Source organism: Vicugna pacos, chromosome X (assembly GCF_048564905.1).
Source record: "Vicugna pacos chromosome X, VicPac4, whole genome shotgun sequence".
Taxonomy (NCBI): Eukaryota; Metazoa; Chordata; class Mammalia; order Artiodactyla; family Camelidae; genus Vicugna; species Vicugna pacos.
In genome coordinates this window covers 42,270,487-42,294,496 of record NC_133023.1, presented here as the reverse complement: position 1 = coordinate 42,294,496, position 24,010 = coordinate 42,270,487, and the positions used below count along the sequence as shown (strand labels likewise).

At 40.8% G+C, this 24,010-nt stretch overlaps 2 non-coding genes across 2 annotated transcripts; both read left to right on the top strand.

Annotated features, from left to right (window-relative positions):
• Positions 1 to 3,866: 3,866 nt before the first annotated feature.
• LOC116277177 (U6 spliceosomal RNA) lies at positions 3,867 to 3,973 on the top strand. The gene has a single exon (XR_004186661.1). It is a non-coding gene; the product is annotated as a U6 spliceosomal RNA (small nuclear RNA).
• Positions 3,974 to 4,960: 987 nt separating this feature from the next.
• On the top strand, positions 4,961 to 5,033 carry TRNAA-UGC (transfer RNA alanine (anticodon UGC)). The gene has a single exon. It is a non-coding gene; the product is annotated as a tRNA-Ala (tRNA).
• Positions 5,034 to 24,010: the final 18,977 nt, after the last annotated feature.

Here is a 24,010-nt window from a genome sequence, read left to right as displayed (position 1 = left end):
TGCAGCAACATGGATGTCCCTGGAGAATGTCATTCTAAGTGAAGTAAGCCAGAAAGAGAAAGAAAAATACCATATGAAATCGCTCATATGTGGAATCTAAAAAAACAAACAAAGCATAAATACAAAACAGAAACAGACTCATAGACATAGAAAACAAACTTGTGGTTGCCAAGGTGGTGGGGTTGGGAAGGGACAGACCGGGATTTCAAAATTTGTAGATACTGACAGGCATATGCAGAATAGGTAAACAAGAGTATACTGTATAGCACAGGGAATTGTATATAGGATCTTGTGGAAACTCACAGTGAAAAAGAATGTGACAATGAACATATGTATGTTCATGTATAACTGAAAAATTGTGCTCTACACTGGACACAACATTGTAAAATGACTATAACTCAATAAAAAATGTTAAAAAAGAAGTTGTGGTATGTATATATATATGTGTGTGTGTATATATATATGTGTATATATATATGTACAATGGAATACTGCTCAGCTATAAAAAAGAATAAAATAATGCCATTTGCAGCAACAGGGATGGACCTGGAGATCATCATTCTAAGTGAAATAACCCAGAAAGAGAAAAAAAACCTACCATATTGTATCACTTATAACTAGAATCTAAAAAAAAAGACACAAATGAACTTTTTTGTAAGACAGAAACAGATTCACAGACATAGAAAACAAACTTACGGTTATCAGCAGGGAAAAGGGGTGGGAAGGGATAAATTGGGAGTTCAAGATTTGCCGATACTAACTAATATGTATAAAATAGATAAACAACAATTTTTTACTGTATAGCACAGGGAACTATATTCAATATCTTGTAGTAGCTTATAATGAAAAAGAATATGAAAAGGAGTATATGTATGTATATGGATGAGTGAAACATGCTGTAACCCAGAAATTGATACAACATTGTAAACTGACTATATTTCAATTAAAAGTTTTAAAAAATGAAAAAAGTAAAATAAGCCGTCAGAATGTTTCATCATCATGGGAAGCAAAGGTGGGAATTGGTTGCTGTGGCAGCTGGAAGATGTCAGGGGTGGTGTGGGGAGAGGTGTTGATACCCAAGATAAGTGTGGAAGAAGTGGAAGTGAGTTGGAAGATGTTTAAGAGGCAACATAGTGTAGTGGCTAATATATATAGTGTGTGTATATATGTATATACACATACACATGTAGTGTAGTGGCTAATATATAATATAGTGGCTAAGAGCACTGACTCTGGCTCCAAGGCTGCTTGGGTTTAAATCCATGCCTTTTACTTTTCTCATACTTCAAGTTCCTTATCTGTTAAATGAGGTAATAATAGTGCTTACAGCATAGGGTTGTGAGGATAAATGAGGTAATAATTGTAAAGTGTTCATAATAAAGTCAAGACATATAATTAGGACCATGCATGTCTTAATTAAATAAAAAATGGTGCCTAGGGAAGTGAAACAGACTGTTGAAAGGCTTGGGGGTCCCAGAGGGCAAGGTGCATTTGGAGCACGGTGGGGGCAATCTGTTGTGGCCTGGGTGAGGGATGCTCCTCTGGCATGGGCCAGACCCTGAATGCCAGGCTAACCTAAGACTTTCTCTTGAACACAGAGATATTGACCTGGACTCCTGCCATCTTGATTTGCCCTCAGTTTAGCTTCCAACCCATGTTCTTCTTAGGCCCTCAGGAGAAAAGATTGTTCTGGTGAGGTCATTGGATATGGCGAGGAACAGCAATGAGGAAAGAAGAACTTGCAAATGAGGGTGGAAGAGGCCAGCTGGACTCAAGCTCCCCACCCTACGATCCACCCTGAAGCAGCCTTCCTCCCTTTGCAAGGGGAAGAAAGAGTTCTCCAAAAAGGCATGTCTCTATGAGATAAGCACTTAAGATCCAACAGGCGGAGCTGTAGGGGGTGGGGAATAGGGGAAACCGAGTCATACACTTATAGCCACAGTGCTTCATTTTTAATCAACTCCAACATTCTACTGATGGGAGAGCCCTGGTTCCCTTCTGCCTGTGCTCTTCTGTTTACCACCTACCCCGCCCCCAAGCAGGTGGGGAGATAAGCACATTTTAGAAAATGTCAAAAGTTCTTCATTTCCTCCTATTCTTTTCTCTAAAATAACAGTACTCCACTACCAGGTGGGCAAAAGCACCTTAGTGGAGTTGCTGTGGTCTGCTTAACAAGTTCAGGCTGCAGTGAATTGGGAGAAAGAGTGCCATGTTTTACCATTCAATTATGCTTTTACAAATTAAACACCTTAAAATGTGAAATGCAAGAGACAGAAATGTGCATAAGTGTTATACATACAGATTAACAAGTAGCTGTAAGGTGAAAACCCATGTAACCACTGCTCAGCTCAAGAAATAGAATATTAATGGTATCCAGAAGCCCCTAGCATTAATGATTCTTTTGTTTAAAAAACCCCCACATTCTTATCATAGGAATGGTCCACTTGGTGTCTATACAGTTGGGAATGGTTTGGTACATTTCTCACTCGTGTTTCACTGTCCTAGTTATTGAATCTAAACAAGGCTTTTACCCCTGGCTTGAATAAAAATGCTTCTTTCCAACTTATTTTGAAATTTTTCTTTTTTTTTTTTCAAATGGAGGTACTGGGGGTTGAACCCACGACCACATGCATGCTAAGCACACACTCTACCACTTGAGCTATACCCTCCCTGCTGGAATTTTCCTTAGTCTGGGCCCCCTTTCATTCTCTCAACAAACTTTAACTTTTTTATTATGAACATTTCAAACATATGAGCAGAGAGTAGTAGCATGAACACACACAGACACCCCACCAAGACTGGACAATGAATAAGATTCTGCCATATTTCTTTCATCTCTTCCTTTTTTTTCTTTTGTTAACATATTTAAAAGCAAATCACAGATATTGAATCATATCCCTATATACTTCAGTATGCATTTCTAAGAAAGGACATAATTTTATAAAACCACTATTCTACTATTCCACTTACAGAAATAGTTCCTTGTAAAGTCCACAATTACTCAATTATCTTCATAATCAAATGTCTTTTTACAGTGGGCTTGTTCTAATTAGAACATCTTGCATTGTTTGATACGTCTCTTGAGGGTCCCTTAATTTAGAGCAAGTCTTCTCTTCCCACTTTTTGTGTCATGCCCTTGACTGCAGTTGTGCTGTAGAAGGACATCTGAATTTGTTTGCTCCCTTGTGGTGTCATTTAACACGTTCTTTACTCCCCACTTTTCCTGGAGATGGAAGTTAGCTCTAAGGATTCTGTTGCATTCAGGTAATTTTATTATTATTATTATTATTATTATTATTATTATTATTATTATTATTATTATTATCATTATCATTATCATCATCATCACCATCATCATCATTATTTGCAAGAATACTCCATAGATGGTGCTATGAGATTCCTATTCCATACCAGGAGGCATATAATATCTGGTGGTCCTGCTTTGATGATGTTAAGATTCATCAGTGGGTTAAGGTGGTAATAGCCTGATCCCTCCATGGAAAATTTCCCATCAACCTTTCATTTCATGATTTCATCTACTGATGAGTGTTGCCTGAATCAGTAATTTTATTAGGACTTGCAGAGTGGTAATTTTTAAAAAATTCTATCACTTTTGTACATTTATTAACTGGCATTTTTATATAAGTAAAAACTTTCCTTCATCAACTCAAGATGCAGTTAATACAGAAAAGACAAGATAAAGATATAATTCTGTCATTACAAATGCCAACATTAGAGTAAGGAATTGATGCCCTATGGTTCCAATGGTTCAAATGAGGTTTTTGTTTAAATTTTTTCTTTTGCTTCTTGTTTTTAGTGTCATTATGAACTCATGGTTTTTGTCTTCTTTAAAAAATACATTTAGTGTGCTTGCTTTGGCAGCACATACACTAAAATTGGAACAACACAGATAAGATTATCATGGCCCCTGTGCAAGGATGACACACAGATTCGTAAAGTGTTCCATATTTTTAGGTCCTGCTGTATAGTTCAGGGAACTATATTCAATATCTTGTGGTGGCCTATAATGGAAAAGACTATGAAAAGATCTGTCTGTCTGTCTATCTATCTGAATCACTATGCTGTACACCAGAAATTAACACAACATTGTAAACCAACTATACTTCAATAAAAATGTAAAAAATATTTAGTGTGTTTTGATCCATTATAGTTATTATTCTATTTGATGATTCAATTGTCCCTCATTTGGCCAGTGGGAACCCTTTCAAGTTTTCTCCTGTACTTTTTTGACATGACACTAGTAAAACTTTGAAAGTTTTCATGGTTTCGAGTATGAAAAGATGTTCCAGGCTCATATGAGACATTTCCTGCTCCAGATCTGAAATCAGCCATTTCTCCAAGGAGTCCTGGTTCTTTTTAGTTGAGATGTATTTGGATAACAAGATAAGGGTGCTAGAGGTGTGCACTGATAGTGGGTGTTACTGCTTCTAGGTATTTTCAATGAACAGAGCAAGAATGTTTTTTCTTTGAGAGAAACAAAAAAGTCATTGGATCACATGATATTTCCAATTCAAAATTAATATTCTAAGGTGTTGGTGCAATTTTAAAATTTTATACTTCAAAAGTGGCACTTTTACACCGAAAATCTTGGTTCCTAATAACATTTATATAATGGCTTCTTTGCAATAAAGCAACAAAACCAATATTTCTACCAACAATTAGACTCCTGAAAGAAATCTAAGATTTCTTAGCAGCTCTATTTGTCCGTGGAATATATTCCATTAAGGGTATGCATTCAAAACACAGTGTTCTAAAGTTGCTGGGGGTAATATTATCTTTGGAAACTATGTCATAATTGTGATATAATTGGGTTTTACATTCCAATTTGTTTTCAATTTTTAGAGATTGGTTTTAAATTTTTAATCGAATTTCAATTTTTGAATATGTAAAACATTTTTATGTTTCCAATGTATATTCTAAACTATATAACTTCAGGCGGGGAGGGTATAGCTCAGTGGTAGAGTGTGTGCTTTGCATGCCCACGGTCCTGGGTTCAATCCCCAGTGCCTCCATTAAATAAGTAAATAAATATACCTAATTATTTCCCCCCAAAAGAAGAATTTAATTAAACTACATAACTTCCATCCTGTCCCTACACCCTGTTTTACCCTCTCCTTTACTTTCTAAAAATTTGTTTTGGGGTTATCCTTCCCATGTTTCTCTTTGAAAATACAAGTATCTACCTATATGCTTATATATGTCTAACTATATAGACTCATATCATAATTATACATTGCATTCTCCCCTTTCTAACACAAAGGTAGTGACTGAATATACTGTTTTACACCTTCTGCAAGCATCTATTGAGTGCTCATTATATTCCCAGCACCCTGCTGAGGTACTCAGGCAAGAGAGATCCCACTTATCACCATGTTCTAGTGTATTTTTCGGTATTACAGTTAATTAGAGCTGCTGCTCTTATCTCTGTCTCTCAGAAGACAGTGCTCCTGGGTGCCACCTCAGTGTGACTTATTTATCTCCCATTATCTTGCAGCAAGCATTGACAGTGACAAACACTTGTCCCTCAGCATGTCAAAAGAATAAACACATTTTTAATTACACAAGTGATGCATGAGAACATGCACACTGTGAGAAGCTCAAACAACACAGAAGTGTATGGAATAACAAGCCATGGTTTGCCATCACTCTCACCCAATGCCACTGCACTTGGCTGAAACAATTATTCCTATGGTGGTTGCCAAATGGTGATTTTTCTAACTCTATTATTCCTTCTACATTTAGAGTTCACATTCTACAATAAGGATGAACCTCCTTCTCTCTCCTTCCTTCCTCCCTCTCTTCCTTCCTTCCTTTAGTTATATGCATTTGTGGATTCCTATTTTATTCAATGCATCATAAACTGCTACATTCACTTTTTATGTGCTGCCCAAATTGTCCCGGGATTTGACAAAGGAAGACTATACAAGCTTTCTTTTGTGTCCTTTTGATATGCCCATCATTCTTTAAGCACGTCCTTACTTTCTGGAACATCAGGTGTCCCAGGTTCATCTTGTATTTTTCAAGCCCCACCTCTGGAATCAGCCATTTCTCCAAGAATCCAGCCTTGGTTCCTTTTGGTAGAGACACAAAGATTTGTGTATTAAGTGCGCTCCTTGCTGTAACTAGGGATTACTGCTTCTAATTCATCTCATTGGACAGAGCTGGTGTGTATGTATATATTCATAAACACACACACATTATCTATCTATCTATCTATCTATCTATCTATCTATCTATCTAATCTCTATATCATCTTAAAATCATTAATTCATACTGGTACTCCAATTCTAATCTCAAAACACAAGATTCATTTTAGCCTTTCCCCTTTTCCATATTTCTATCTCCCCTCTCTGACAGTGAGAAATCTGGTTCTCATTACCCACAATGTATGTACTTATTTGTTCAATCCTAGGATATACATATAGTAGCTTCAGAACTGCTAACCCACCATTGTGAAAAATAAAGCTACTAACTAGGGTTTAATATTTGCTTACAGGTTTTTTTCTTCCCTTCAATGTAATGTTATTAATTTGAAATAGACTCATTTGTTTCTGTTGTTTTCTTCCCATCTTTGGGAAGAAAAATGATTTTATGATTACATAAAACAATAACATGATTTTAAAAGTCAAAACCATACAAAAATTATACCCAGAAAAGTGTCACTCCCCCCCTCCCCTGTACTCCATTCCTATTCTCCCATCCTTTTCACCCTATTCCCACTCATCCCTTATGGGTAATAAATTCCACTAGTTTCTGGTTTACACTTAAAGCTGTGTTTCTTTTGCACAAATTAACAATATATTTTTTCATTTCTACTTCTCTCTTGCATAAAAGATAGCATACTATAGATACTCTATTGCACTTTGCTTTTCTTTTGCACTATTTGGTTTACAAAATATAGTCTGAAAATGTATGTACTTATAAAAACCTTTTTAATGGTAAAATACAATATACATACAGAAAAGTTCATAAAACATATATTCATTTTTAAAGAATAATTATAATTCAAACATCTGCATAAACACCACATAGATTAAGAAATAGAACATTGTCAACACCCTAGACGTCCTCTAGGTGACTTTTATCAATCATAGCTCCCTCTCTCTCATCCTGAATTTTATGGTATGTGCTTCCTTGCTTTTTTTTTATGGTTAATCACTTTAGTTTAGTTTTGCCTTTACTTAAGTTTAACACATACACAAAAGTGCAAAAAAATTATGGAAAACTTGATGAGTTTTTACAAAGCAAACATACCCAAGTCAAGAAACAGATTATGACCAACACACCAGAAGCCCCACCTGTGCCCTCTTATAGTCATTTTCTACCTCAAGGTAACCACTATTTTGATTTCTAAGGGCATAATTTAGTTTTGCACTTTATAAAAATGGAAAACTAATAGAGTAACTGCTTCTTTTACTTAATTATGCTTGTGAGATTTAGCCACTCTGTTGACTGAGCAAGTAATTCATTTTTATTGCTGAATGGCATCCCATTGTATGAATATGCCACAACTTCAAAAATCTGTTTCACTGGCATTGTTGGGAACTTGAGTTGTATACACATAGCTTGTAAAAGAAAAATACCCTGAAGATCACAGCCCCGCAGGTGAGACAGACAGATGAGGGAGTCACAGTATAAGCTCTCCATGAGAGTTATACATATGGAGTTATGGATAGATGGATTTTGAGATGGTTGAGATAAGTTTTTTTAGGGGGGACCAAGGTTTAATTAATTAATTAATCATTAACTTATCTTTAGTAGAGGTCCTGGGGATTGAACCTAGGACTTTGTGCATCCTAGGCACACACTCTACCACTGAGCTATACCCTCCCAAAGATGGTTGAGGTAAGTTTTGAAGGATGAAAAGACAGGATCTCCCTAAGAGGATGTAGGTTGTGGGAGCGGGAGAGAGAAGGGAAGAGAGAGACAGACAAGGAGAGAGAGAGACAGAGAGAGATTCAGGGCAGGGAAAGAACATGATGAAAATCTAGGAATTGCTACGATTTTGGGAAGGCTGGGTCAGAGAGAGCTGCGTTTAGAGGTGGAGGGGAGAAATGAGGTTGTAGGGTAGGTTGGTGAGGCAAAGAACATGCCACAGAAGTCCTAGGGTGCTGGGTTAAGAAAATGAGACTTAATCCTTTAGGAGATTGGGATACTACTGAAATTTTTTCTCTTTTCCTCCTCCTCCTTCTCCATTTTTTCTCCTCTATTTTTTAAGCAGGGGCATCATATGGCCTATTTTGCAGTTTAGAAGGATTCTTCTAGCAGTGGGCAGGGAAGACAGACTGGATGGGTATAGAGCAGAAGGCAGGGAGACCTGTGAGGAAGCTACAGCAGCATTCAAGAAATGATAGATATTGGTTGGTGTGCCTGAAATTCCTGGAGTCAGGCTACCAAATTTTCTTCAGCCTAGCTGTCTTTTCTGAACTCCAGACTCTCGTATCCAACTTCCTACTCAACATCCCCACTTGAATGTCTAATAGGCATTCTCAGACTCAACACAACCAAAACTGAATTCCTGACCTTACCCCTCAAACCAACTCCTTCAGCAGTCTTTCTCTTATGTTGGCAATTCCATCCTTCTGGTTGCTCAGGCCACATTCTTAGAGTTATTCTTCAAGCCTCCTTCTCTTTCATACCCCACATCCTGATGTCTACTAATCTATTCATTTGCACTTCCTAGATTTCATATAAATGGAATCATATAATATGTTTTCTTTTTTTGTCTGGCTTCTTTCACTCAGCATAATTAGTTTGAGAGTCATCCTTGCAGTTGTGTGTCAGTAGTTCATTCCTTTTAGTCCTGAGTAGTAATCCATTTTATTTATATACCATAACTTCTTTTTTCTTAATTCTTAATTTTTGTTGAAGCGCAGTCGATTTACAATATTAGTTTCAGGTGTGCAGCAAAGGGATCCAGTTGTATATATATATATACATTCAGATTATTTTCCATCATAGCTCATTATAATATATTGAATATAGTTCCCTGTGCTATACAGTAGGTCCTTGTTTATCTATTTTATATATAGTAATGTATATCTGTTAATCCCAAACTCCTAATGTATCCCTCCTACTCCTCTTTCCCCCCTGGTAAGCAGAGTTTGTTTTCTATGTCTGTGAGTCTATTTCTGGTTTGTAAATAAAATTTGTGTCTTTTTTTTTAAGATTCCACATATAAGCGATATCATATGATATTTGTCTTTCTCTGCCTGACTTACTTCACTTAATATGATAATCTCTAGGCGCATCCATGTTGCTGCAAATGGCATTATTTCATTCTTTTTATGGCTGAGTAATATTCCATTGTATAAATACACCATATCTTCTTTATCCAGTCATCTGTTGATGGACATTTAGGTTGTGTCCACATCTTGTCTATTGTAAATAGTGCTGCTGTGGACATTGGGGTGCAGGTGTTTTTTCGAATTAGAGTTTTCTCTGTATATGTATCTGCCCAGGAGTGGGATTACTGGATCATATGGTAACATATGATTCATTCTTTTTAGTTCTGAGTAGTATTCTATTTTATTTATATACCACAATTTCTTTATCCATTCACTTTTTGATGTATATTTGATTGGTTTTCAGTTTTTGCCTGTTATAAATAAAGCTGCTATGAACATTTGCGCACATGTCTTTGTATGGACATATGCTTTCATTTCTTTTGGGTAAATACACAGAAATGGGAAGTCTGGATAGTATAGCAGGTGTACATTTAACTTTGTAGAAACTGCTAACCTGTTTTCCAAAGTAGTTGTACCATTTCGTTCCCACCAGCAGTGAATGAGAGTTCCAGTGTCTTCATATCTTTGCCAAAACGTGATATGGTCAGTTTTTAAAATTTTAGCCATTTAATAAGTGTACAATAGTGCCTAATCATGGTTTTAGTTTACATTTCCCTAACGACCAAAGATATTGAGCATGTTTTCATTTGCTTTTTTGTCAACTTTATATTTTCTTTAGTGAAGTGTCTGTTCAGATCTTTTGCCCATTTAAAAAATTGGGTTGCTTGATTTCTTATTACTGAGTTTTCAGAGTTCTTTACATTTTCCAGATACAAGTTCTTTATTAGATGTATGCTTTGCAAAAATTTTCCTCCCAGTCTGTGTCTTGCCTTTCTATCTTCACAAATCTCTTTTTGAAAAAAAGAAGAGAAAAAGAAAAAAATTTCTAATTTTGATAAAGTCCAAGTTATCAATGCTTCTTTTATATCCATGCTTTCTGAGTCCTAAGTAGGAAATATTCACCAAACCAAAGATGGCTAAGATTTCCTTCCAAGTTGTCTTTAATAAATTTTCATAGTTTTCATTTTTACATTTATATCAATGATCCATTTTGCATAAATTTTTGTACGTGTTTTGAGGTAATGATCAAAGTTCAAAATTTTTTTCATATGGCTATTTAGTTGTTCCAGCACCACTTACTGAAAACATTATCCTTTCCCTCACTGAATTTCACTTACACCTTTGCTGAAAATCAATTAACCATATATGTATGGGCCTATTTCTTGACTCTCTTCTTTTTCACTGATCTTTAATACCACATCATCTTGATTATGGTAGCTTGAAATCAGGTAGTGTAAGTCCTCTTTGTTCTTTTTAAAAAATTATTTTGGCTATTCTAAGTCCTTTGCAATTCCATATAAATTATGAAATTGGCTTGTCAATTTATGCATATTAATATTGAATCTTCCAGTCTGTGAACATAGGATATCTTTCCATTTATTTAGATCTTTTATTGCTCTTAGTAATATTTTGTAATTTTCAGTGTACAGGGCTTGCACATCTTTTGTCACATTTATCCCTAAGTATTTTATATTTTGTGTTGCTATTATAAATGGTATTTTTATTTCAAATTCCAATTGTTAATTGCTAGTATATAGGAATACAGCTGGTTTTGAATATTAACATCTTATCCTGCAACCTTGCTAAACTCCTTTAGTAGTTTTTTGGTATATTTCTTAGGATTTTCTATAGACAATAATGTTATTTATTTATTTATATTGAAGTATAGTCGATTTACAGTGCTATACAGCATAGTGTGTCATTTAAACATATATATATTCCTTTTCATATTCTTTTTCATTATAGGCCATTACAAGGTATTGAATATAGTTCCCTGTGCTATACAGGAGGATATTGTTGTTTATCTATTTTATATATAGTAGTGTGTATCTACAAATTCAGAATTCCCAATTTATTCTCCCCACCTCTTTTTCCCTGGTAACCAAGTTTGTTTTCTATAGACAATAATGCTATATGCAAAAAAGACAGATTTACTTCTATTTTTTATAATCTGCGTAGCTTTTATTTCTTTTTCTTACCGTGCTGCAAGGGCTAGAACCTCCACTACAATATTGAATAGAAGTGGAATCAGACATTCTTGCTTTGTAGCTGATCTTAAAGAGAAAGCATGCAGTCTTTCCTCCATAGAGTATGATGTTAGCTGTAGGTTTTTCAAAGATGCTCAACGTTGCAAATCGTCAGGAAAATGCAAATCAAAACTACAAAGAGATATCACCTGACACCTGCTAGGATGTCTATTATAAAAAAGGAAAGATGTAACACATGCTGGCAATGATGTGGCAAAAGGGGAACACTTGTACACTGTTGATGGGAATGTAAACTAGTGTTGCCACTATGGAAAACACTATGGAGGTTCCTCAAGAAATTAAAAGTAGAACTATATGATAATGCTTTTGGGTATGTATCCAAAGGAAATGAAATCACTATCTCAAAGAGGTAATCTGTATGACCATGTTCATTGCAGTATTATTCACAATAGCCAAGTTATAGAAACAACCTAAGTGTCTGTCAAGAGGTGAATGGATAAAGAAAATGTGGTGCATACACACACACACACACACACACACACACACACACACCCATATAAAATGGAATATTATTCAGCCTAAAAAAGAAGGAAATCCTGCCATTTGTGACGACAGGGATGAACATGGAAGGCATTATGCATGGTATCACTTATATGTGGAATCTAAAAAAATCTGAACTCAGAGACAGTGAGTAGAATGGTGATAGCCAGGGGCTGAGGGGTGGGGAAAATAGAGAAAGGCTGGTAACAGGGTACAAACTATCAGTTATAAGACAAAGTCTGAGGTTCTAATGTGTAATATGGTGACTATAGTTGATAATACTGTATTGTATAATTGAAATTTGCTAAGAGTAGAACCTAAATGTTCTCACCAAAAACAAAAAACCCAAATAACAAAAAAAGTTAATATGTGAGGTGATGGATGTGATGGTGGGAATGCTTTCATAATGTACACATATCAAATTATCATGTTGTACACTTTAAATATATTACAATTTCATTTGCCAATTATACCTCAATAAAGCTGAAAAGTTTTCCATTCCACCTTTCAATTTCTTCTTTGACACAACATTTAGAAGTATTATTTTGCTTCAAAATATTTGCATGTTTTTCAAATATATTTTGAAAATTTATCTCTAATTTAATTCCATTGTGTTGAGAGAAAATACTGTTTGATTTGAATCGTTTAAGCTTATGGAGATTTATTTTATGGTCCAGAATATGTTGTATTAGTTTCCTGAGGCTGCCATAACAAATTACCACCAACTTGATGGCTTAAAACAACAGAAGTGTATTCTCTCACATAATGTAGGGCAGAAGTCTAAAATCAAGATGTAGGCAAGGTTGGTTCTTTCTGGAGACTCGAGGAGAATCAGTTCCATGTCTCTCCTTACAAGCTTCTGGTGGCTGCCTGCAATCCTTGGCATTCCTTGAAGTGTAGATACATCACTCCAATCTCTTCCTCTGTCTTCACATTGCCTTCCTCTCTGTGTCTCAAGTCTCCCTTTGCCTTTCTTTTATAAGGATGACTGTCATTGGATATAGGGTCCACCCTAAATTCAGCATGATCTCATCTTGAGATCTTTAACTTAATTACATCTTCAAAAACTCTCTTTTCAAATCAGATTACATTCACAGGTTCTGGAGATTAGGACTTAGACATAACTATTCGAAGGCCATTATTAAACCCAGTACAATGGCCTATCTTGGTAACTGTCCTATGTGTACTTGAAAAGAATGTCTATTCTGTTGTTGGATAGTGTGTTCTACAAATGTCAGTTAGGCAAATTTGGTTGATCATGTTGTTCAACTCTTATATTCTAATTAATTTTTTATCTACTTGGTCTAAAGATTATGGAGAGAGATGTGTTGAATTCTTCAACTATAATTATGAAATTTTCAATTCCACTTTCAGTTCTATCAGTATTTGCTACATGTATATTGAAGCTCTATTATTAGGTGCATAGATGTTCAAAATTGTTATATCCTCCTGATGACCCCTTTATTATTATAAAATGGCCCTTTTCATCCCTGGTAACATCCTTTACTCTGAAATACTTTTTTACTGTTTTCTGACATTAACATAGCAACTCCAGCTTTCTTTATATTAGTATTTTCATGGAACATCTTTCTCCACTTTTAAACTTTTTTTCTTTAGAAACAACTTTATTGAGGTACAATTTACATTCCATAAAATGCACTCATTTTAGGTGTACATTTAATGAGTTTTGACCAACGTATATACTCATGTAACAACCATCACAAGATAGAAAACATTTCTATCACCCCCCAAAGTCCTATCATTTCCTTTCTTATGTAACAGCTTTATTGAGATTTAATTCACATTTTATCCTTTTAAAGATACAATTAAATTCTTTCATTATATTCACAGAATTATGCAGCAATCACTACAATTTTTGAACATTTTCATCACCTCTCCAAAGGAAAAAAAACCCTGTTGGTTGGGGGAGGGTGGTAGAGTGCATGCACAGTGGTAGAGTGTGTGCTTAGCATGCACAAGGTCATAGGTTCAATTCCCAGTACCTCCATTAAAAAAAAAAACTAATTACCTACCCCTCCCAAAAAAACCCTATGCACATTAGCACTTGCACCCCTTCCCCCTCCGCTCCAGCCCTAAGCAATCACTGATCTACTTTCCGTCTCTATCTATTTGCCTATTCTGGAGTTTCACATAACGGAATTGTACAATATGTGATCTTTTGTGACTGGCTTCTTTCATTTAAGATAATGTTTTCAGGTTCATCCACATTGTGGCATGTCTCATTACTTCATTTTTTATTGCTGAATAATATTCCATTGCATGGATGGGCTACATATTATTCATCCATTCATCAGTTGATAGACATTACTGTTGTTCCACATTTTTGCTATTATGCCTAATGGTGCTTTGAACATTTGTGTACCAGTTTTTGTGTGGACATATGTTTTTGATTCTCTTGGGTATATACTCAGGAGTGAAATTGCTGGGTCATATGATAACTGTATATATAATCTTTAAGGAATTGTCAGATTGTTTCCTAAAGCAGCTGCACTATTTTACATTTTCAGCAGTGTATGAACCTTCCAATCCTCCATATCCTTACTAACATTTGTTGTTATCTGTCTTTTGGATTTCTAATTCTATGAATAATGTCCTGGGTAATTTGATAGGGATCACATTAAATCTGTAGATTGCTTTGGGTAGTATGGCCATTTTACCAATATTGATTCTTCCAATCCAAGAACATGGGATATCTTTCCATTTCTTTAAGTCATCTTTAATTTCCTTAGTCAATATTTTGTAGTTCTCCTCATATAAGTCTTTCACTTCTTGGTCAGATTTATTCCTAAGTATTTTATTTTTTTTGGATGCAATTTTAAAAGAGATTTTTTCTTTACTTTCCTTTTCTGATATTTCATTGTTAGGGTAAAGAAATGCCACTGATTTCTATATGTTAATCTTGTATCCTGCTACATTGTGGAGTTCTTTTATTAGCTCTAGGAGTTTCTGTGTGGAGTCTTTAGGGTTTTCTATATACAGTATCATGTCATCCACATATAATGACAATTTTTCCTCTTCTCTTCCAATTTGGATCAATACAGTATAAGAATTTTACAACTGTATAATTCCATTTCACTTCTTCCAGCCTTTTTGTTGGAATACATTTTACTTTTACTTATGTTATAAACCCCACAATATATGATTTTTCTGCCTTAAACCATCAATTTTTTAAAAGTTTTAAAAATAAGAAATCAGGTAGTTTATATTTACACACATAATTATCACTTCTGGTGCTTTTTCTTTCTTTGTGCAAGGTCCTAATTTCCATCTGATATCATCTTCATTCTACTTGAAGAAATTTTTAAACTTTTTTTTTATTGTGCAGTTTGCTCATGAATTCTTTGAGCATTTATATCTCTTAAAAAGTCATTATTTTGTCTTCATAATTGAAAATCATCTTGGTTTTCAATTTCAGTTTGACAGTTCTTTTCTTTCATTACATTAATGATGTTAGTCTACTATTTTCTGGTTCCCATAGTTTCTGAGAAGAAATGTGCTGTTGTATCCTTGTTCCACATTTTTCCTCTCTGGATGCTTTTAAGCTTTTTTGCAGCTTAAAAGTTTTTTTTTATTATAATGTGCCTTGGTGTAGTTTTCTTTATTTTTCATGTGATTGGGATTCATTGAGCTTCTTGGATGTGGATTTATGGTTTGCATTACACTTGGAAAATTTTCAGCTATTATTTCTGTAAGTATTTTTGTATCCACCTTCTTTCAGTAACTTCTAATATATACACTACTTGAAGTTGTCCTACATTTCTCTGCTACTCTACTCATTTTTTTTACAAAGCTTTATTTTTCCTTTTGTGCTTCATTTGGGATGTTTTAAAGTCTCATTATGTTTCAAGTTCACTAGTGTTTTCTTCTGAGATGTCTAATTTGCACTTAATCTCATCCAGTGTATTTTTTTTTATCTCAGACCATGTGTTATTCATTTCTTTAAGTTTAATTTGGGTCTTCTTAAAATAACTTCATGTCTCCTATAAACATACATAATTTTTCCTCTATCTACTTCAACATGTAGAATACTTTTGTAATAGCTGTTCAATGTCTTTGTCAGTTAACTTTATCACCTGTGTTATTTCTGGGTGTTTTCATTGATTGATTTTTCTCCTTATTACTGGTTACATTTTCTGCTTTTGTGCATGTCTAATAAATTTTTATTGATGCCAGACATTGTGAATATTTTATTTTGTTGGCTTTTGAATTTTATAATAACAATAGTAATAATTCCTTTAAGTGATTTTGAGCTCCATCTTGGGATGCAGTTGAGTTACCTTGAAACAGTTTCATCCTTTTGACGCTTGCTTTCAAGCATTATAAAGATGGGACCAGAACAGTCTTTAGGGTGAACTTTCCTGACTACTGGGGTTAAAAAAAGATGAGAAATCTATCCAGTACCCTGAATATTTTGAGATTTTCTAACCCATGGCAGGTGAGAAGATAAACAATTTCCATCCTTCTGAGAGCTCTGAAGTTGTTCCAACCACTCCTCTTTGGTAGTTCTTTTACTGGCCTTGGGTAGTTTTGTCACACACATGCTCTGATCAGAATTCAGCAGGAGACTCCAGGGAACCCGCTTCAAATCTCTCATACTCTCTCTCTCTCTCTCCCTCTCTCTCTCGCTCTCTCGCTCTCTCGCTCTCTCCCTCTCTCCCTCTCTCTCTCTTTCCCAACTCCAGGAAACACCTTTTTCTCTATTTTTCGGCTCTAGGAATTCTGGATGCCATAGTCTCCCTGCATGCTGAATGCTGTTTCCTCAACTCTGGGAGAATGCTGGCCTCTGTTTGGGTTCCCTCTACCTGCACTGAAGCCTGCAAACCCTCTCCAGGAAGTAACCTGAGACAAACTGTAGTGCTTGCCTCATTTTCCCCCTTCTCTCGGGTATCAACTTCCTGCATGCCTGTTGTACCATACCCAAAAGGTCATTTCCAATTTTTTTACTTATTTAAAGTGGGAGGATAACTGTTAATTCATCACAGGCAGAACCAATTCCTAAGTCAGTCTGAATTAGTCCCTGTATGCTGGGTTAAGAGGATCGGTTAGCCTTCTCATATGACAGGTGTGTGTGTGTGTGTCCTGTAATGAAGACGTTGAAGGAAACTCCCGAGTTTCTGTCAGTGTGAAGATGTAACGGCTGTTGCTATGCTGACAATTACCACTCTGTGTGATGATGAGGAAGTTGGGTGGGTCCGGGGTCTGCACCAGCCCCATCACCTCTATTGTACACACTCTGGGAGGTGGGTACAGGCAGGGAACGTTTACACACCCATCTGCTGCTCTTCCTTACCCTCACAGGAGCTGGGTTCACTTATGCACGTTAACTGCCTGGCTCTGGGGCATGTACGTTTCAGAACTCTGTTCCGGGACACACTCCAGATGCTCTCACTTACAAATGCTCTGGGCTGCAGGTATTGTTTTCATTCCATGACTTTGTTTATAAAGAGTTACTCAAATAATACGTGAACATGGGGCTGGTGTAAAAGATTCCATTACTACATCAGTACACAGACCACACAGGTCAGATCATTCCTCCACGTTCTCTACTCTGGGCCTACCGGTGGGGTTAGTTATGAGTGTTTCCTTGTTCCTTTCAAACATATTTCTCTGTATTTAAACAACACGCACACACAACAGGTCCAACCATGAGCATCTCCGCTTTGCTTCCCCGCCCCCACATGAACAACATGTCCTGAAGAAGATCTCTCTGATCAGTACAGACTGGTCCCCTCATTCCGTTCCATGGCCAGCGTGTGCTCCCTGGTGTCATACGAACCCATCACCGTTCATTTACCATCTAATGATCATTGACTACTAATGGACATCTAGAGGCGGTTCATGGTCGTTTGCTGCTACCTTCCCTGTACGCACAGTGCTGTGAATGTGTGTGCTTATTACACACATTTAAAGTGGAATTGCTGGGTCAAACGCAGTATTCACCGATCATCCAGTGAGCACCTACTATGTACTGGGCACTGGAGACTGACCACAATGGACCTAAACACCGCATCACCGCCCTCACCGACCTAGCAGTGGAAGGATTTTTCACTTTGATAGATGCTACCACAATGCTGTCCATCAGTGATGCAAGAGAGAAAAATCACTTTTGCTGACACCCTCACACCATTTTTGGGGCAGACGGTTTGCTGCAGTGAACAGGGAGCTTAGACTTTTGTTCCCTTCAAGATCTTCAGGGTCTGGTGACAAGACTGTTCATTTGGGTGTGCTGGGGGGCAAGGAGGGAGGGAGAAAGAGAAGGAACCGCTCACTAGCAACAAGGTGGAGGGAGGGAGGAATCAAAGAGTCCACTTCGTTGTGTGGGAGAGAGGCTGAGCCTGTTCAAAATGCAAATTCTCGGGCCCCACCTGGGCCCCATCGAATCAGAAAGAGGGGCAGCAATCAGCATTTTAACAAGCCCTCCAGGTGACTCGGATGCACACTAAGTTTCACACTCGCGTTAGATCCACCAGAATAACTCGCAGGACTGAAGTCAGAAGCAGCCCCCACTGGGGTCTCACCTCCTGGAGGTGTCTGGGGAGGAGGTATGAGGATGGAACCTTCTGCTACTGGAACGAACCATTGTGGGTGCAGAGACGGGAGGCACCACTATAGGAGGTACCACAGGGGAGGAGGGTCTACTGGATAACAATGCAAATCCTGTGTATGGAGGGAAGATAAAAAGTCCGCCGCACCCCAGGGAGAAAGCCCCAGCTTTGGATAGAGAAGGCGAGGATGCTGTCTTGGCACCCAAACCCCAATCTGACTTGGAGGGACCCCCTTTCTCAGTCCGGGAGGCTGCTCCAGCCCCATTTTGACCACGACCATCTCCAGCAGTTTCGAAGAAACCAGGAGCCAGCGTTGGGGCCCCTGATTGGTTGTGGGGCGTTGGAGGCAAGGAACCAGGACCTCTCTAAGCCGCCCACCCAGAGGCCGTCGGCTCTGGCTCCTCTGCGGGACAAGGGCCGACCCCCAAGTCCGTCCCCGCACTCGCACTTGCACACCCGGGCCCTGAGGTTGCGACTGGGGTTCGCAAATGGCGGGCTCGGCCCTAAGCGCTGGAGGACCTGGAGAACCCAGCCTCCAGGAGGGCCCCCTGTCCTCTTGACAGGCTGGAGACACTTCCCTGGTCAGTGGCCAGTTGAGTGAGGTCACTGAGGGAGTCCGCTGGCGCTCTCCTGCGGGGCTCTGCGTTTTAGGGAACCCCTGATCTGATCTGCAGTGTCCTTAGCACTGGTTAGGTGCCGTCTCACTTAAATCTCCCTAGGCCCCTTGGGAGAAAACCCTGTTGCCCCTGTCACCGGTGAGGACACTCGGGCCCAGAGAAGGCAGGCAACTGGCTGGGTCGAACGTAAGGACAGGAGCTGGGGCAGTCCTGGCGTTCACACAGCCCCAGGCCCCTCAGGGCCCACTCCCTGTCCTCACAGACCCAGCCCTGCACCGTCATCCCAACTCTTGGGGGACACTCACCGCAGCTCCTCCCCTCAAAAACCATCTCCCTTCCCCGCAGCCCTGGGGGAACTGCCCTGGACTCCTGGTCTGGGTCTGGAGTTTCATCTGGATCCTGTAGAGATTTCCAGATGTGCCCCAACGGGGACCTTATGCGTGACCCCTGTGTGTGGGCAGGAGACAGGTGTCCTGCAGAATGTTCTGTCCTTGCAGGGAGCACGGAGGGTCCTGAGGGGATGCCCTGAGGCAGCGCTGGGTGCTGGGTGAGAGGAAGCAAACTGGGATGGGGGTGTAACTGAGGCCTTGTGACTAGGGCTGGGGGAGGGGCTAAAGAGGCCCCAGGGGTGGAAGGGGAGGCCTGGTGGTGGGCTAAGGGGGCAGACAGGGGAGAGACAGGAGTTGTGGCAGCTGTCATTAGGAGAGGGAGTTTGGGAAATGACAGGGGTGATCAGATGGATTTAACATAGTTGCCAAGGGCACTGTGAAGACCTCTCATAGCTCCAGGATCCAGTACCCCACAGCGGGTCCTGAGAGACCCCAGAGATGACCGGGTCCACATTCCTCCTCCGGGGGATGTGGGATTCACACTAAACTCCCCGTGGGGCAGGATGCAAAAGTGACCATGTACAGAGGTGACCACGGTTGGCCAGATGGTGGCCATTCCCAGAACCCACACATGAGAGGTCACTCTCAGGACCCCTCTGCTCCAGGGTGCTCCCCATCCCTGGAGTGAACCTGCCTTCCTCACGATGACATGGTGGTGACTGCACACAACAAGGATCGGCACACCTGAGGCCTCTCGCCCTGGGGGTTGCTGGACCAGAGTCACTGTCACTGCCCACACAGCAGCCCAGAGCTAAAGATGTGTGGCTCTGTGTTCCAGGGTGCACACTCTAGGCTCTATTGGGAGGTGTGTGAGGCCTCTGAGCTGAAGGGCAGCTGTGGCCTGAGTAGTGTCAACTTAAAGAAAAGCACACAACTTAAGAACTGTGAGTTTAGCTTTTATTCAGGGTCTTGCTGAGGACTGTAGCCGGGGAGATAGCCACTCAGCTCTGAGGAAACGGCCCTGAAAAGGCAGGGGAGAAGCCAGCTTAGAGAATTTTGCCTAGGGCATCCATGCAGTCAAGCATACATATTGGTACAAGATTAGTGTTAACCACAAAGATCAGATAGCTCAAGTTAATGATTTCCATGCTTTTCTGTGTACGGAAAGATGCAAGGAGCTCGGGTCATTGAACTTCTTCATGAGGTATGCATCTAACTAAATAAGGGCCTGTTTGTCCAAAGCACAGAAGGTCTCATCGTGTTTTTCACTCCGAATTCCTTCAGAGTGCACTGGCGGTCAGCAACCTCGGTGGTAACCACAGAACTTTTGTAGAACTGGGTGGCCAGCAATAATCATCCGAAATTTTCTGCATCTCCAGTAGGAATTATCTGAGCTGGCTGGGGTCTGTGTCTCAGGTGTGACATGTTTGAGCTGTTTGTGGTTAATGTTTAGGATGAGAGGTCTCTGAACTGTTTGTAGGTCTCTGCCGCAGGGCACGAGGTCTCTAAAGTATTTGGGGGATGGTGTTTGTCCAGAGGGTTGGGTCTCCGAGCTGTTCATGTATCTGCATGTGAGAATGTTCTTGAGAGGAAGGCAGGCTGGACCTTACTCTCACAGGCCTTAGAAGTAGGCGTGTGATTTCACTTTTGCTGTGATTTCTCCCATGCCTGCCCTGGTACCATGGAGATGAAAGCTTAGGGTCCCCATTCTCAGGGAGGGTAAGCCCTCTGTCGTGTACAGGTTATGGAAGCCCATGGTTTAATATGGACATGAACAATATTTCCTGACATCACCACTAACCTTGCTAGATGTCCTGTGATAAAACCCACGTATACATATTCACTCAGCGATCTGCCCAACCCCCAACGAGATGGGCACCTTTTGCAGATAGGGGGGCCTGAGATGCAGTGTGGATGGGGCTTCTAGGCTCAGGAGGAGGGGAGGAAGTAGATGTAAATTTGGGCTCCTTGGGGGAGGCAAGGAAGCTTCCACAAGCACCATTCAGGCCAGGTTGTGGGGAGGGCAAGTTTTGCCCAGGGCCATAAGGACCCTGTGACTGACTCATCGTCAGGATTTGTCTCCGTGTCCCTCCATCACACACCTGCTTGGTACTCGATGTACTGAATGTAATGCCCACATTCCCTCTGCAGGTGCTGGTGGCAGCTACAGGGGTGAGCCTCCAAGCAGCAGAGGAAATGCCTCAGTTGATCAATTTGCACAAACCCCCACCACAAATGTAGGGAGACCAGCTTCCCCTCCCCTGCCTAAAGCATTTTTTTTTTTGGCACTGAGGTCAGCAGGAGAGCAGACAAGGGCTGGAGGGGCTGTGTGGGACACTGTACAGCAGGAGCCTCCCCATAACGGGAACGTGCCCTCGTCCTGATGGGCAGAGGGCCCCGATGGCTGTCAAGGCAGTGTGACTGCGGCCCAGGCCTCGGGCAGCTGAGTCATTACCTAGAGACCGTCCCTGGGGAGGGCTTCTTGGCCCCTGCAGAGACAGGCACATCATGCACAGCAGATATCGGGGCCCATAGGTGGGTGCTAATCAAGTGGGGACACTGTGTTGCCAGAAATGGTCTCTCTGCCCCTGTCTCTCTAATGCTCTTTCTCTCTGTCTTCTCTGTGCCTGTGACACTGTCCCTCATGTGCCCTGTACGGGACTGGGTGTGACCTCACTCACACCATGAGGGCCCTTGCTCATCCTCTTCTGAAGGTATCATCCTTTGACATGGGGACATGATGTTCATGGGGAGCAGCCGGGGGGACTCCCCGAGATCTAAGAGATTGTTCAGGAAAGGTAAATTAGCTGCAGAGGGGCTGGGGGAGGGGTACTCCCTGGGAGCAAACTGGGAGCTCCTCCACATATATTGGGTGGCCTGGGCTTATGGCCTCTGAAAGAGGCATGGGGGCTTCCTGCCAAAAACCCTCCCGTGGTTCAAGTTGAAGTCCTCACCATGGCCCAGAAGGCCCTACATGACCTGGTCCTCATTACCTCTCTCAGGGGATCCCCTACCTCTCCTGTCATCTGCTGTGCCAGCCACACATTGGCCTCCACACTGTGCCCATGCACGCCGGACTGAGTTCCATTCCTGCATTTTTGCACTGGCTCTTACCTCTCTCTGGGATGCTTTTCTCGCAGATATTCTTCTCCTCTCGTTTCTGCTCACATGTCACAATCTTAGAAAGACCTTCCCTGACCACTCCGTGGATATGCTCCCCCTCTCTATTTCTTTATTGCAATTTTATTTTAATCATAGAAGTTACCAACACGTGACAGATTACTTACATTTTGGAGGCTGTATGATCCCAACAGAAGGTAAGCTCCATCAGGGTAAGGGTTGTTTTTTTCTCTTTCCTAACACCCATAATTGTGCCTGACACATGCTTTGGAGAGAATGAATGAATGAGTGAATGACGGAATGAATAAGCAAGTGCAAAGCTGTGGAGAGAGGCATAGCCAGACAGGCCGAGGATTCTGCTAGGGAACATGTACAGAGATGACAGGATAGTGATGAAGCCCGTGGTCTTTATCTCACCGACTCAGTGTCCTTGGGGCTCCTGGGAGATGGCCCCTTTCCTAAAACAATCGAAGGCCCTGCTGTCCTTTCCACCTATTACTCACAGTCAGTGACAGACACCTGCCCCATATTAGGCTTTCTGGCCCCAGTTGGGAGTTTTAACCCTCCTGCCTCCTGGGGGACTTTGGCTCCCTTCTCCCACAAGACCTCTTCTGTGTTACGCAAGGAGGCACGAGCAAGCACAATGCCCAACACAGAGAAAACGCTTCGTAATGCTCCTTGTTATAGTGGTGGCCACGACAGGGAAGTAATCTTCAGTATACGAAGACTTTTTCCCGAATCCAAGACTGCAGGGATTTGTGGGGTTTTCATTTTCATCTTGCCTTTGCCCTCCCCTCCCTTTGGGGAACAACCCTGGCATCTCCATCTGCCGTTCCCCAAGGCGACCACCAAGGGGCGCACGAGATGGCATAGTTCTGTCCTGGGACGTACCACTGCGGGGCGTAGAGGGAGCACCGTCACTCGGGAAGGTACCACTAGGAAGGGGGTATCGGTACTGGAATAATCCATCGCGTGTGTAACAACATTGAGGGTCCCCGTTCACCGCGTCAGGCATCAACCACATTTCCCAGAGGAGGCACTCATGGCACCGCCGTGTCCATCTCCATTGGCACGACTCCATTTTCCCGGCGCATTCGAGCCCAGACGGATCCCGGGTCTGAGGTGGCAGCCTTCTTTGTTACTTCTCCAACTCCATCCCTACGTTTTCACATGGTCACATCCAGCTCGGGGTGGAAACGAGGCGAGAGATTGGCTGCCGGGTGCGGGGGACGCAGTCAAGGACTGTTCAGGGCGGTGATTGGTCACGGCGAGATTGCCGGAATAAGCTCTTTCGGACGTTCTAGCGGCGCCGGAAGTCCCGCTACTCCCGCCCCCTCTCCTCGCTTGCCCAGTTCCCATTGGCCGCCTCTGGGATGGACGCTGTGGTCGCCAAGCGGGAGTTTAGTGTGAGAGGTCGCGTGCGTGTGCGTGTGCGTGTGCGTGCGTGTGCGTGCGTGCGACCGCGCGCGGGCCTTTTGGGAG